The following is an 11781-nucleotide window of genomic DNA, read 5'->3' on the forward strand; positions in this document are numbered from 1 at the left end:
CTGCACACACAGTCCCAGTGGCTAGTGGGTTATATCTGGGTAAGAAGATTGGCTAGAAGAGGGTTCTAAGGGTGGTTTTTTTTTCTGGGGGGAGGGGATTTCCTAAACTGCCTTTAAGGACTTGCTACACGCGGTCACTTACCTAGGCATCATGTGACAGCCACTCTTTTCTTTTCTAAATTGGTCGACAAGTGGTTCACTTAGGCTTAATATCTTCACCATTTAAGAGGGCTTTTGTATCTGCTCTAAGGATGAGTTTTTTCCTCGTCATACTTGCAATCATCTATACTGACTGGAGATACTAAGGGAGGGGTGGTTTCCCATTGCCGCAGCCTTATCTCCCTTCAATTTCCTTCACCGTCAGTTCGAAGGCAGTTGAGTTTTAAGCCCAATCAACACGTATATACAACCGTAGACCTAGACAAAACACGTGAATACATACATAAAAAACAGACCACACATATAACATGTCATACTGCCATTGTATCCCTGTTCCGCACTTCACAAGTGTCTGCCTCGATACGACTGTGAGTGGAAAAATTGGAATGGCTATTATTGGGCGACATCAAACACAAAACAAACAAGGACAAAACAAACTTAGACTAAAACCTTCTCACACTTAGACTATGCAATAGGCTAAGTGGGAGAATTGAAAACCTAAACAGAATTAAACAAACACAAACACATATATACCCAAACTCCTCACACTTAGACTATGCAATAGGCTAAGTGTGAGTTAACATGCATACGAAAAGAAAACGAACACATACACAAGTACAAAAGTTGCAAACCCTGTACTTCTCACACTTAGACTATTGAATAGGCTAAGTACTGTGAATGGGGTTTGCAACACACATACTACACAAAATTACTCTACCTAAAACAACAGAACAACAAATAAAATAAAAAAAACTAAAAGTGAAAAAGAAAACTAACTGGTCAATGGGGTGGTTACATATTCCTTCTGCTCCTCCGCGGGGCAGGGCTGGGTGCAGGTGGTTCCTCGAGTTCCTCTTCCTCGGTATCGGATTGATTCTCCTCAGACTCTGCCGGTTCATTGGAACCTTCTTCCTCTGGCTCTTCTCTTTCCTTCTCGGTTACCTGTGGTTAACTATCTTCCCTTTCGCTAACTCCTTCAGAATACTTTCCATCACATTCGTCAGACGGGTCAACTCAGCTCTGGCTTGCCTGTTCTCCTCTGTCAATTCTGCCACCGCCCTCTCCAGGTTCGCTTGCCTCTGAGCTTGAACCTGCATGCCCTGGCCAGCTGCAACTCGTCCAGCCGGAATAGCCTCTTCACCCATGGCGTAAAAACGCGGGGCTCCTTCTCTGATGTAGGCAGTGTTTGTGCGAACGAAGAAGGGCGTATCAAACGGGCCAGGAGGGTCGACCATATACAGGGGAGATAAACCTTCGGCTCCAGAATAGTTATGTTGTTCCGCACGAAGGCTCCCAAAATGTGGTAGAGGGACAGATTCTTGCAGGGTGTGTGGCAATGAGGTGGCACTGATAAGAGGTCCAAAAACCCAGATACACTCTCCTCCCGCGCTTGGCCCACCAGAGGAGGTAGAGTTCTGTCATGGACGCCCGGACGGCTGAATTTGACTGCCATAGCAGGTTGAAGTCCAGGTAGAGTAGGACCAGGCGCAAGATGGGGTAGTTGAAATGAATGGAACGGGATATAGTAGATGAAAACTGCCTAGCAGCTGGGTGAGTGAGTTCCTCCCATGCCTCCTGGGGTTCAAAGTCAATGTGCCTGTGGGGAATCCCCCTTTCCCTACCTCTCCATTCCGGCCCTATGGCCTCCTCTAAACTACACATCCCCAATCTGACCGTCCATTCAATCAAGCTCATGCGCATCTCTCTCCGAATACCCTAAAGGTTCTGGACTCTTCATCCAAGTCCGTGGTGACCCTGAATATAAAGGTCGTGAAAAACTCATTTGCCAACCTTATAGGTATACTCAGATCCTTGTTCTCTAACAGCCAATCAAAACCCAACGCACGCAAATGCAACAAGAAAGGCTCACGGGCATTCAATTCATCAAGGGAAGGGAAATAAAGTACCTTCCCGCTCTTGATTTGCTTGTTGTCATCGTCCTTGTCATCAAACGCATCCTGTAGCTTTTTCGTGATAAAGTGCTTCATGCCCTCAATTAGCTCGTCAGTGAGCTCCACCTTCCAACGCCAGTACTTCAATCTCTCCACCGGAGGATGTATCAGCTCCCGATGGTTGTGTGGAAGTTGTTGTTCACCATACTCTTCATCGTCTAGGGAGACGTCACTGTCGGATCCCGACTCTTCACTGGCAGTATATTCGCTGTCGCTCGGCTACCTTCGGCGCGGTGGGGCTCTTTGATTTGGTTCTGTGATGACGACGCCTGTGTTGACTGTGCGTTGCTTCTTGCGGCTTGGCTTCTTTGTAACAGGGGATTTCCCCTTCTTTTTTCTCTCCTCGCCGTACTTGTCCTCATTTCCGTCTTCATCATCTTCCGGTCTCTTCTCTGTTTGTGTTGAAGGCTTGTCCTGGGCAGTAGGCTGGGTCTCCACGCGGATATGGGTACTGTCATCTCTTGGCTCGTCGTGACCTACTGACTCAGATGCGAGGTCCAGACCCTCAGCCATCTTATCAGTCTCCTCTCTCTGGTCACTCGGCGTGGGGGTGACCACTTCGGTTGCCGTCGAAGCATCTTCCAAGTTAGTAGCTGATAAGGGTTCCTCCCTAGGTTTTGTAGGAGTAGTCTTTTCTTCTTCACTCGAAACCTCTACTGCATCCGCTGCTGTGTTTGCTTTCGCCTTGCTGGATGTCCATTTCCCTAGGCATCTTTGTGACACTGTCTTCGGCTTCGGCCGTTCTGCCTTAGGATCGCTCTTCAACACTAATTTCCTTTTAACTGCCTTCGGTTTCGACACTGGAGGTGCCATTGGCTCTGGCTCCTCTGTTCGTACTACGGTCCCATCCTTCTCGATGTGTGTATCACTCTCCCCTGCTTCTGGCTGGGGAGTCACTGACTTTGGCTCTTCTTCTCTGGTCTGCCTCTCTTCCACCTCGTCTACTGGCTGGTGGGCTAGGCCTTCTGGGTCGTTCTTTGTACCAGCTTCTTCACCCTCTCCTACTGCCTCCGATGCAAGGTCCAGACCCTCAGCCATCTTGGCAGTGCCATCTTCCATTCTGGTCACCTCGTTCAAAAGCGCCTCAAACTCCTCATCTGTCATAAGGCCATGCTTTCTGGCCGTTACGTTCAGATCTATCTCCTCCCTTTCCATTTCTTGGGGAACGGGTTCCGCCACCAGTGTTCTCTCTGATTCATTTTCTTCCTCTCGGCTCTTCTGCTCCTCGCTTGATTTCCCTTCGCATTCCCCTAGGTCATCATAATAGGCAGAAAGAGGGTCAACATCCATTGTTTCGATTTGTTGGCGAGTCGGGGAGGGTTTGAGGATTCTGATGGTGCGGTCGTCAAGGGAGATTTCTTTTCTGGTTGGATTGTTGAGGAAGTCGGAATGGAAGTCGGTGGGTGCACTGTAGGTTGAACATTTGTTTTTGGGTAGGTACTATTGGGGTTTCTCCGGTTGTGCTCGATTCATCTCCGACTTGGCTAAAACTCGCCAATGCAGCCGCCCAATCTTTGTTCGGGTCCTGCTGTTTGAGGAACTCCGCTAGTGCGTTCAAGGAAACCATCGCCGAAGCCTGAGGAATCGGCTCTTGTGGTTGCGAGTTCGGCAGCTGCTCCTCCGTTGGCGGTTGTAATTCTGGGGTTTCATCCCGGCAGATTGAAGGGGGTGTCTGAGTGGTTTGTTTTCTTGCCATTTTCTTTTTCCCCATGGTTTGAATCGGTGAATTTTGGTGGTAGTGCGGGTGTTGAATCTCGTGAATAACGGTGGGTATTTTGAAAGAGAGAATGCATGTAAGGGATTGTGAGGTGAAGGGGAATGGGCGGTTGGCTTTTTAGAGTGGAATGGAGCAGTTGAGGGTTTTAACCGGCAATAGGCGGTTTCCAGGTCGCGCCGCTTCATGTGGGAGACGGTTGGGAGCGTTGGCTTCTGATTGGATATCGCCTGCCCGGTCTCTGCACCACGCGCCCTCCCAGTCGCTGTCATCTCCTGCAAAGCTGCACCAAACACCAAAATTCAAATTTCACCCTATCCCTTTCAAATCTCCCTCTTAACAATTTCCCTCCTATTTTCCCAGTATGGAAACAAAGTAAAAAGGACACTTAAATACAATTGGGAGTTTCACCGAATTGGTATTCTTGTGGTCAGTACGTACTCCAAATTAATACTTAAGGTCCGAAAAATATTTTTGGATTTTAATTTTTTTTAATTGCAAGCAGAAATATAACTATTAACTACCACCTATTTACAATATTTACATTTTACTCTAGGTAATTTGGAATTCTACTTGGCCAGCATATGCAAACTTCACTTAAAGAAAACTAGCCCAGTGGAACTCCAAATTCCTATCCTACTGGTCAGTACGCAACCTTAGTATGTGGTTGTAGTGGAATCTCTTCCACTACACCCACATCACTATTATCCCTAAACACCTTCAGCCTATGTCCATTTACTATAAAGGGTTCAGAGTTAGGAATACTCCCTGAAATCTCCACTGCTCCATTAGAGCGAAGTGCGGTTATGACATAGGGTCCTGTCAACTTCGACTTGAGCTTCCTAGGCATTAGCTTCAATCTTGACTGGAAGAGTAGTACTTTCTGGCCAACATGGAGGTCTTTGGTCCTTAGATTTCTGTCGTGCCATAATTTAGTTCTCTCTTTATACCACATAGCGGAATCAAACGACTCCAATCTAAGTTCCTCTAACTCCTGTAGCTGCAGCTTCCTTTCCTCCTCACATGATTTAGCATCCATATTAACTTGTTGTACTGCCCAGTATGCTCGATGTTCGATCCCCACTGGTAAGTGGCACATCTTCCCAAAAATGATTCGGTATGGGGACATTCCTATGGGAGTTTTGTAGGCTGTCTGATATGCCCACAGAGCATCCTCTAATCTCACACTCCAGTCCTTCCTAGAAGGGTTGACAGTTTTCTCCAGAATATTCTTTATCTCTCGGTTAGAGATCTCCGCTTGACCATTCGCTTGTGGGTGGTAGGGGCTAGATAATTTGTGGTGAATACCGTACTTCTTCATCAAGGCTTCGATAGTGCGGTTACAGAAGTGAGTTCCCTGATCGGATATGATGGCCCTTGGTACTCCGAACCGACTGAAAATATTACTCTTGAGAAACTTGGCCACCTCTTTCGCCTCACAAGTGCTCGTGGCCTTGGCTTCTACCCACTTAGAGACGTACTCAACTGCGACTAAAATGTACAGGTTTCCATAGGACGAGGGATAAGGACCCATGAAGTCCACCCCCCATATGTCGAACAGCTCACAAACAATAACCGGTACTTGTGGCATTTCATCTCGTGCAGAGATCCCACCGGTCAGTTGGCAACGTTTACAACTTCTATAGAATTCATAGGCATCTTTGTTGAGGGATGGCCAATAAAGTCCGCTATCCAGAATCTTTCTTGCCATTTTCTTGGGACCGAAGTGTCCTCCACATGCCAAGGAATGGCAGTGTGTAAGTATGTCCCATTTCTCCCAGTCAGGAACGCATCTTCTTATCACTTGATCTGCTCCTACCTTCCACAGGTATGGGTCGTCCCAAAAGTAGTATTTCTCCTCACTCTTGATCTTCATTCTTTGAGTCTTGGTGACGTTGGTGTAACATCCCAAACTTTTGTGACTCTTTTAATACGTTATTAGAATTTTGGAATTTATGAAACGTTTGATTTTATGTGATTAAGTGATTTGCGTGAAATAAATTGTCGTGGTAATTGTGGAATGATGAGCTCGAGTTTTTATCGTTTTCCAATGTGAGGAAAAGATTAATAGGATCATGCATTAATCCTTTTTCGAGTCAATTAATTGATACTTCCGGTCATTCCGAAATTATTGAAATAGTACTTCTCTTTGTGGATTTAATTAATTGTTTTGGGACTTTATTCCAAATTAAATCCAAACCAATGGACCCTAAATTACACTACATGAAATTCGAACTCCATCCCTTTTTCCTTGGGAGTTTCGAAAATCTCCAATAGGAGATTGGATTATTTTTCATTTGATTTAATTGGTGCTTTATGGACTCTCTTCTTTTGAAGTTAATCCAATTAAATCTTGTTATATTTTATTTCTTCAACCAAAGTAAACAGAGAGTTGGGATATTTCCCTTGGCTATTTAGCCTAGCAATTTTCGGCCCTCTCCAATAAAATTGGGAGAATATTTTATTTGTTTCCTAATTTGGGGAATCCCTCTTTATTCAAATAAATTCCTATGTCAATTTAATTGGGGATGTGAATATTTTTCTACTACTTCCCTTCCATGTCACACGCCCCATACTATTATTTTCCTTGTGGGAATTTAATTGATTGTTACCTATTTTATGGGAGCCTTTTTTTTCCATAAAAGAAATTACCAAATTTAAATCCTATTCTATTTAATTGGAGATTTAAATAATTTCCTTGTGCAAAGTCCTTGAAATTTTCGGCCCCCACCATAATTTTCCTACTTGGAGATTTAATTTAATTGTTTCCTTGTATTCATTATTTTTATTTCCCAAATTGTGGATTTATTTCTCTCCAAGTAAATATCAAATAACACTTATTTTTCAGGTTTAAAAATATTGTATGATGCATGTATGTCCAAGAAATGTGCTTAAATGTGGAAATCACTTGTGATAAGTTGAAATGTGTTACGTGTGTTTTACACCTTTGAGATGTATGTTGGGTGTGGGAAATTGAGGAAAACGATGAGAGAGAAACGATAGGACATGCATAGTAATGTGTGTTGTGTGAGGCTGACTTGTGTTGTCGTTGACAAGGGTGTTGTGTATTCGTGAACTCGAGGATCGAGAGTTGCTAAGTTGGGGTTGTGATTTTGCTAAGAGAACGAGGTGGGTTTTCTTTTCAAACCTCTTTACTTTTCCGAAAAATATTATGTGGAGATATAAGGGTGGTTTAACTGTTATGTCATGCCATGGACTGTTTTGTTATGAGATTGTGTGCCTGATGCCTAGTTCGTATGAGTTTACTCCGTTAGTCTATATGGCTGTTTTGTGAAACGAATTCGGGTCCGAGTAGGGCCGTAAACCCTATCGGGCTGTGTACACTGGTGGGATCGTGAGCCGTTCTTGCAAGTCGGCCGGTCTCATGGGCGAATAGTGTGGCCACACTTTCGTCGCACTGTGGTTGTGATTGTTGGATTGATGTGAAAAGTGGGGAGATTATTTGACTGGCCAGTCTATGAAACATTTTTGGTGTTCTCGTGATAATTTCTTTACTGCGTATAAAACTCGAGATCACTGGTATGGATGACATAACTTGATAAATGTTTTCGGCATGAGCCCATTGAGTACAACAAGTACTCAGCCCTGCAATTTCTTTTAAAAATTTTGCAGGTTGAGCGGGATGTTGCGGTGGATGTTGAGCTGGCTAAAGACCCTAGGATACGTTGTGTCATCATACATAGGCGTGATCCTTGACTCTCTTGAAACCTTATTTATCCGCTGCTATGTTTTAATTTATGTCTTAAGACCTTAAGCTTTTCGTTTTGGTGTTGGAACATGTATGGTGGTGTTAGGATTTAAACGTGCATCTACGTTGTCTTTTGAAAATGGTATTCTCTGAGATTTAAGTTAAGTGCTTGTTCTACTTTAGTTTTTAGTTATTATATTTCTTAAGTCTAATTTTTCTCATTGTCTTTTTAAAAGTATTTTATCTTATGTCTTTTCAAAATAAAATATGACCTTAAAATCTTTAAACTAAGTAGTTTTCCTTTCTTCAAATTAATTAAGTTGTTCTTTTTAATTTGTAATCCATGCATGTCGGTCACGATCGCCGCGTTTGTGGTACCCCTTGTATGGGCGGTCGTGACAGAGTGGTATCAGAGCTTTGTTCTTTCGCTCTGGTCCGAGAGTCTTCTTTCACTTTAAGTCTAAGTTAGTGAACCCTTATTTGACTAGAAGTGTCACGAAGGCTCAACATCCAAGCATCACGTGTAATACCCGTTTTTTTTCTATCTTTTTAAGCTAAGATTTTTGTTTTAAGAACGAGCGAGTGATAGACCTTGAATAAAATACCGTGTCTGTTTCGATTGGTTGTGAATGCTTGAAATATTGTTGATTAATTGTATGGTGTAAGTTGTCGACGAGTTCGACATGAGAGTCGTCGATGGGAAAATTTGGGCGTTCGTTTACAATGTACTTGGAATAACACCAAAGTACTAAAATAATAAAACACCACAATTTAATCAATGTACTAAAATTATATATATTTGAGCCTATCACTTTTGTCTATTTATTTTCTTTTAGCCCATTTATCCTTATTCAATTGGGCCACTTTTAATATAACCATTTATTATAATCCCTATTGAGTTCCTGCAGCCAACATAAATCCCTTCTTCTAAACCCACGTTTTTTTTCCATCAATATCTCCACCCACAAATTTCTCTCCAACAAACAAATCTAATCTCTGCATTATATTTATCTCCCCACAACTGCATCTTTTATCAGCCGTTTCATAATTTCCAATGCAGTTTTCTCCCTTCCAACAAAGGTATAATCTTCCACTTCAATTCAGTGTATACAACTCTCTGGATATTAAACCCATAGCACCATATATTTTTCTTGTCACAGTTGAGAGGAAAAAATCGAGCAGCCTGTGAATCCAAATCCCCCCCTGCAAATCTCAATTTGTTTTCCTCTTTCCAAAGGTATATCCATTCTTTTTGTGAATCTCCTGCATCCCATTCTATGACATAGCACTTTAGTTCACTGTCAAATCTAGATTTAACTAGGAAATTTCTGAAACTTGTTGAATGATGATACCCCATCCTAAAGCTTCAACCTTTAATGCTTAGAAGGTGCATTTTGTGTTTCTCTACAATTCCAATTAGTAAAATTCCCTTGTCTGCCAAAAAATGTTTGAATCGAACAAAGAAAAAAAAAACTTAATAAAAGATTCAGAATGGGGTAAAGGAGAAGGACTTACCGATTCTGAGTAGTAGCGCCGCCGGCGACGGAGGCTGAAGACGGAGAGGCGTGCAGCGGTGCCGAGTTAGGATCGTCCCTGTTTGGGTGAATTGCAGAAGAGGACAGGGAGAGAGATGTCTAGAGGGGGACAGAAAGTGAAAAGAAAGAATTTGAGAAGTAAGGAGAGAGAGTTACTACTGGGTTTGTTGAAGAAGACGGAATAGGATTTGAGGCTATATAGTATATTATTTTGGGATAAGGAGTATATTAAGTATAGTTTTGCCTTTTTTTTATGGGTTACGGCTGGAGTACATGAAATGATAGCCTTTTCTTGTTCTTTTATTTTCTTTTATTCTTAGCGGTTTGGCAATATTGAGGTACAACAGTTTTCGTTTCTTTTCTTTTCATTTCACTATAGGCTTTTAGATTTTGTTTTCTTTTAGTGTTATTTAGGTATTGGGCCATTTTAATTTCATAAGTTGGGCCTCTAATTGATTTTAGTATTACTTAATGCTTGATTTCTAGTTAGACATTGGCTAATTTAATTATTTGAGTCGGGTCAGCAGTGAGGAGATTTTAATGCTAAAGTGGAAATACTTGTTGAGTTGAGTTTTAGTTGTTTTTGCTCAATTAATTAATTAATTAACTCCTGAACCGATTATTGTTTCAAGTTAAAGAACTATGTTGTTCCATAGGAAATGACGAAGGATATTGTGAGCACGCACGTAGGATGCATGCATTGTTAAATTAATTTATTTTGCAAAGTCTGATTTTTGCATATTATGTCATTTCGAAAAGGGTGAACTTATGCACGTTGTTGCGGTTTGGAACAGAAAGTGTTGAGGAGTTAAGCATTTGAGGTGGGCTTTCTTTTTAAATAAGGACTATGTCCTAAATACATTTTATGTGAAAGGAGGTGGAAAGTGTTTGTCTTGCCATGTTTTGTTTTTAAATGAACCTATCTGAAGTGGCTATGCCATGTATGTTTAATCGAATTCGGGTCCCAGTAGGGCCGCAAACCCTGCTCGGACTAGTGTACACCCCGTAGATCGTGTGCTATCTCTTTGGAGTTGGCCGGTCTAGTGACTTGGTTCGTGGCCACGTTCCTTGTCATGTATGTTCAGATATGGTGATGGTGAATGTGGATGGAAAATGGTTGGCCGACCGAACTTGTGAAATATATGTTTTGGTGTACTTGGGTTTCTTTTAATTAAAACCCCCAAGGTCACTTGATTATGGCTTGACAAACTATGTTTTGGCATGTGTCCACTGAGTGCATCAAGTACTCAGCCCTGCATATTGTTTTTCTTAATGTGCAGATTGAGCGGCGATGGGCGTGGAGGATGTTGAGCAGAGTTCATGGATTGTTCTGTCATGATTAATAATGTTGGATTTGTCGTGTCTTCATACTCGGCATTTTCCGTGTCTTGAACGCTTCCGCTAAGAGTACTTTTCTTTAGAATTGTTTATCCGTGGAGAGTCTAACTCGTTGACAAATTGTTTTGTCCATTCTTTTTCTTAGATTTGGTATTATTGTTAGGATAATAATATGACGTTTTCAAAGTTAATTCAGTTAGTAAATTTTTGGTCAAATGTGTATGTTTTTCCCCTTTCTTCCCCGCTTCTTTAATCCTCCCCTAGTCGCGATCAACCGGGTTTTCTATCCTTAGAAAATGCGGGCGTGACAGAGTGGTATCAGAGCGACTTTCTTTCCGCTCTGGACTCGAGAGTCTTCTTTCCTTCTTGATCTAGATTAGTATCCCTAGATCAATAATTAAATAAATTAAAAAAAAAAATTAAAAGTGTCAAAGGCTCAACATCCGACCATCGCGCTCAACCTGAAAAGAGGTAACCAAAAATTTTTGTAAGTGATTTTGAGGTAAATATTTTGGGAATGAAAATGATTAATTATTCATGGTGGAAATTAGTTTGGCGGAAAAGAAAATTTATGTTGTGGAAACTTGTGAAATTTTTTTGGAAATATTTGAACTTTAAGTGAAAGCATGCTAGTTCTTTTTCTATTGAGATTTTGAGGAACATGATGTTGTTATGTGTTGAGATGTCTAGTGATAATTGTTTGCGTATGCTCGATTATGTGGCCTTTACGTGATGATTTGAGTCATGACTCGTACATACTGAAGTATGATGAATTCCTTGTGTGATTGCGGACTGTTTTGGATGAACGTTAGACTTTACATCATCGATTCTAATTGTATGTAGCAACTCAATTATTGCTTCTCCAAGCAAATTAAATGAATGTGGAACAACGAACCATAGTAAAACTCTAATACCAAAAGGATAAAAGGAAAATAATAAGCATAAACGTTCGGAAGGTGTGAATGAAAGTTTGAGTGATGATAATTAGTGTTACATGCGCATACGTAGCTTGATTTATTATACGTATTCTATAATCGTTATATATGAAAGGTTGCGTGAGAAGTCTTGATACGATAATTTAGTGATAAATAATTGGAGCGACCATATTAATCTATGCGTTTTGAATCAGAATGCCACCGAGACGTGGACGTAGACCTAGGCGTGGACGTGGAGAGGAGGACCCTGTGGACCCTCAGAATGTAGAGGGAGCAACCCCACCACCACCACCACCACCGCCTCCTCACCTCCACCCCCACCTCAACCCAAACAATACATTGATACCTTTTTGAGGCAAAAACCCCACAGTTTGATGGACTGGGAGAGCCGTCTAAGGCAGAGACCTGGATACGCACCCTCGAGCGCATATTTGATTTT

General features: G+C 41.9%; 1 long non-coding RNA gene across 1 annotated transcript; it reads left to right on the forward strand.

Moving 5' to 3' along the window:
- Positions 1-8232: 8232 nt before the first annotated feature.
- Positions 8233-10496, forward strand: LOC121783671. Its single transcript, XR_006046617.1, has 3 exons — positions 8233-8771; positions 9829-9890; positions 10350-10496. It is a non-coding gene; the product is annotated as an uncharacterized LOC121783671 (long non-coding RNA).
- The last annotated feature ends 1285 nt before the right edge of the window (positions 10497-11781 follow it).

The sequence above is a fragment of the Salvia splendens genome, chromosome 21 (genome assembly GCF_004379255.2).
Source record: "Salvia splendens isolate huo1 chromosome 21, SspV2, whole genome shotgun sequence".
NCBI lineage: Eukaryota > Viridiplantae > Streptophyta > Magnoliopsida > Lamiales > Lamiaceae > Salvia > Salvia splendens.